The sequence below is a fragment of the Lepidochelys olivacea genome (genome assembly GCF_965140295.1).
Source record: "Lepidochelys olivacea isolate rLepOli2 genome assembly, chromosome: 1".
Taxonomy (NCBI): Eukaryota; Metazoa; Chordata; order Testudines; family Cheloniidae; genus Lepidochelys; species Lepidochelys olivacea.
In genome coordinates, this window is record NC_140411.1 from 8,046,496 (window position 1) to 8,051,104 (window position 4,609).

The window sequence follows — 4,609 nt, forward strand, 5'->3', positions numbered from 1 at the left end:
GCCAACCACCCCCCCCCCCCCGGCCTAGAAGCTGCTGCCAGTGGGGTGTGAATACCAATCACTTTGGGAGCCGCGCCACCCTAGGTAAGTGCCATGCCCCTGACCACCTCCCGCACCGCAAGGCCCTGGCCAAGCCAAGAACCCACACCCGTCACCCAATCTTCCTCCCAGAGCCCGAACCCCTCATGGCCTCCCATAACCCAACCCCCTGCCGCAGGCCAGAGCCTGCACTCCAACCCCCTGCCCCAGTCCAGAACCCACACCCAAACTTTCTCCTAGAACCTGACTCCCCACACTCCCTCCCATACCCCAACCCTCTGCCCCAGGCCAAAGCCTGCACCCCGCACCCAAACAACCTCCCGCAGCCCAACCCCCACACCCATTCCCACACCCCAACCCCCTGCCTCAGCCCAGAAACTGCACCCCGCACCCAAACAATCTCCCAGAGCCCAACCCCCACACCGCTTCCCACACCCCAACCCCCTGCGCCAATCAAGGTACCTCACTTTATTTTCATTTACTTCCTATTACTTATAATAGAGGAGGAGGAGGAAGAAAAACAGAATGAAAAATGGGAGGGGCAGATAAGAGAGAATGTTCTTTTCTTGGCTGGGTCCCAAAGGGGGGGACCCAAAGATAAAGCGACGCATGGGGGGCCCCACTAACTCTATGTCCCCCACTGGTAACGACAAGCCCAGATTCCAGGAATAGAGCCTGTGGCAGGGCTGGAGCTGCCGTCCAGTTGGGCAGCATCACCGGGCGTCCCCTGTGAATTGGCCTCCGGCAGTTTGCCATTGGTCACACCAGGGGTTAAAGCTGCTGCGTACAAAGCCAGGCAGCTGACATTCCCTGATGGCCAAGAGGCCCCCGAGGGACTGTGCCGGCAGGCTTCATAAAGACAGTTGCCTCCCTCTCTGAACAGAGACTGCCTGCTGCTGATGCAAACGCTCCGATGACTCCTTGTCCCTTAGGGTGAAGACCTCGGGTGTCAGCGGCTCCCCTTCTAGCAGGAATTGGGTATGTTGGCAGGTTTCACTATCTTTAAAACGTGAAGTGGAGGGGAAAGGCTGGAAGCTGTTTCCATTGGCAGATGTTCTGTGCAGTGGCAGAGGACACAGCGGGGCTGTCGGGTGACTCAGTGAGGGCTTTGGAAGACAGGCAGCATTAGGCAGCTTGGGAACTGTGCTCCACGGTGGGCTCTTCAAGCTACACAGAAATCTTACATTCAAAGTGAGCTCAGGCTATGACAATTCCCATGCCCTGCATCAGGATTTCTCAAGGGGTCCTATTTCTAGAGGTGCCGTATGCTCTGGGCCCGATCCTGCCTGGGGCTCAGCGAGAGGAGATGCCACCGATTATCAGTGACTAGTTCCCAAATCACCTCAGGTTTCTTTGCTCCTGGAATTTTATTCAGCAAATGCATTTTGAAAGGTTTTATTGTCTGGCTCAATTGTGAACGCAGGAATTCAGAGCTGCAGATGCTCCGGGTACAGGCTACAGACTGACAGAACAGAACCTGAGGAGACCCAGTCAACTGTGAACCCATGGACAGGGGAGCTATTAGACTTTTGCTTGCTGACAAGCGACTGAATGAGGGTTGAGACACTGTGATCTTTTCAGATTCTGAAGAAATCCAGATGAAAGACGCTCCATTTTAAGTCCCATTGTATCCTGAGAAATCATAGAATATTATGGTTGGAAGAGTCCTCAGGAGGTCATCTAGTCCCAGCCCCTGCTCAAAGCAGGACCAATTCCCAACTAAATCATCCCAGCCAAGGCTTTGTCAAGCCTGACCTTTAAAACCTCTAAGGAAGGAGATTCCATCACCTCCCTAGGTAACCCATGCCAGTGCTTCATCACCCTCCTCGTGAAACATTGTGTGTATTAAAGGACAGATGTGCAAATGTTATATCAAAACTTGGCATTGTAATACAAATATTACAAATCAAACTTTCATGACATGCCTGTATATTGATAGCCAGCAGTAGAATTGTTGGAATCTCCACAGGAAAGAGTAGTGGAAACTTTACTGCTTAATGGCTTTTGCATTAGAAAATATTTCGGAAATACTCCACATACTGGTTGTAACGGGTTTCTGCTATGAACTCTTTGTTCAGTGAACAGTTTTATAATACTGTCTCCTGGTTAACTGACCAGAAGCTGTTTCTAACACTTACATTCAGGGTCATGTACACACTCCCTCTGCAAATCTCTCTTTCAGTAGTACAAAGCTCAGGTGCAGGAAAGAGAAGTGTTATAGAGGTTGTATGAAATTTACAAATATCACCTCTTACATGAGCATGGCAGAAGTAACTTGGACACTTGATTGGATATTAGGAGAATCCTAGTGTTTGCACACGTCACCCATGTCTGACGCCAACCCCTCCCCCATCCAGCTGAAGTAACTGTCCATGTTAGCTTATAACTTGCCAGATAACTACAATCCCTTGCATGGGGAAAGGATGCAGGTCCTATGAGGATGAAGAGAAGGCTGTAGGATGATCCACATCTCTGGATTCAGACAACACTATTCAGGCAAAGCACTTCAGCTTCTCTTGGAGGGATTCTTGGGGCTCAGATTGTATCACCGGGAGCATTTGGTAAGGGAAAGTTGATAGTTCCCAGTTCTGATCAAATTTACACATTGAAATCAAGAGTGATGGAGTTGAAGTCACTATTATTGAATTAAGATCCTGGCCCTAAGAATTTATCCCATGTACCTTAAGAGACAGTGGCATAATTTGGACTCTCAGGAAGTGAAAAAATATATAATGAGGCATTGAAACACGTTTATGAATAGCTTCCATGCAGGGCAGATAAATACAATGACCATTTTCACCATGCACTTGCCATATGTTTCCACACATGTCATGATACAATGGGCCATACTCAGAAGTTAAGAGCCAGAAAGGGTGCCTCTGCGAAGGTCACAACTGTAAAATAACAGCGTTCAAGTAGGCTGCAGAACTCAAAGCCACAAGACATCAATGGGGCCAAGAGCTTAGAAACTTTCAAAGACTGACTGGGTGTGTATATGGGTAACCAGAAAATACAATTCCAGTACTGAGGATTGTTTTTAAAAGTCTAGGAAGGGCCCACAACCTTCCTGATTTATACCAAAAAATATGTCTTACTAGTGGGTGTCAAGGGAACCTTTTCCTGGGAGCAGGTCATCTCATAGCTGCCTATTACAGGGCTTCTTGCACCTTCCACTGAAGCATCGAGAACTGGTCACTGGATACTAAGCTAGATGGACTGCAGGTCCAGTCTGGCAGTGCCTATCTTCTTAACCATGGTGTAATACCAAGACTATGTTTTTGCTGATCTTCCTTGAGCTCCTGGGAGTCTCTAGGATTGCACAGAGAGCAGAATGATGTCTCATTAAATATCACCTTGTCAACTGTTCTTTTTCCTTTCAGGAAGGAAAGTCCAAAACTCTTGGGACCTCCCGTGTACATTATGTCAGCTGTCAATGACACCAAACTCAACTCTGCAATGTTCCCTCTCACTGGCATAACTGGGCAGGAAGAGGCCCATCTCTGGATCTCTATCCCCTTCTGCTTCATTTATGTTTTTTCAATATTGGGAAATTCAACAATTCTGTTCATTATAAAAACAGATCCAAGCCTCCATGAGCCCATGTACATTTTACTTTCCATGTTGGCCGTCACGGACCTTGGCTTATCGATATCCACCACACCGACTCTAGGCTTAACTCTAGGGAGATCAGCCTCAATGCCTGTTTTGCCCAGCTGTTCTTCATCCACTCACTTGCAATGATTGAATCCTCCATACTCTTTTTGATGGTGTTTGACCGCTTTGTTGCAATCTCTAACCCACTGAGAAATGCTTCCATCTTAACCCTGCCGAGGATATTCAAGATGGGACTGGTATGTGTGCTAAGAGGGGTGGCTGTATCATTCCCATTCCCCTTTCTCCTGAAACGGTTCCAATACTGTCGAGTCAATGTCCTCTCCCATTCCTACTGCCTGCACCAGGATGTCATGAAGCTGGCTTGTTCGGATATCACAGTCAACTACATCTATGGCTTGTTTCTTACAGTCTCCACGGTGGGGTTTGATTCACTGCCCATCTTCCTCTCTTATGTGATGATCCTCAAAACGGTGCTGAGTGTTGCATCCCACACGGAGTGCCTCAGGGCCCTGAACACCTGCGTCTCCCACCTCTGTGCCGTCCTGCTCTTCTACACACCAGAGATCGGCTTGTCTTTGATACACAGATTGGGGAAGGGCTCTTCTCCCTTACTACAGATTGTCCTGGGCTACATCTACCTGCTCGTCCCGCCCTGATGAACCCAATCGTGTACAGTGTGAAAAGCGAACACCTTCGTGGGAGGATAATCAGAGTGTTCATCAATTGAGTGGTCAATGCTGGCTACAGTGCTGCTGACCTGGGAGATGAAAACCATGGGCCACCTATTCCTTGTTGGACCCTTACATCTGAGAAGACATGAGCTACTGATCTCCAGTCTGTAGAGAGAGGTTCACACAGTGTTTAAGGTCTGGAGCAATGGGAGAGGGGCTGGTGAGGGAGGACAGCTCACTGCGGGATGGAGACCAAGACAGTCAGCAGCATTTACAAAGGGCTT

The 4,609-nt window shown here is 48.6% G+C and overlaps 1 pseudogene across 1 annotated transcript; it reads left to right on the top strand.

Annotated features, from left to right (window-relative positions):
* Positions 1-3,459: 3,459 nt before the first annotated feature.
* Positions 3,460-4,381, top strand: LOC311514545 (olfactory receptor 51G2-like; annotated as a pseudogene). The gene has a single exon. The product of its transcript is annotated as an olfactory receptor 51G2-like (transcript).
* Positions 4,382-4,609: the final 228 nt, after the last annotated feature.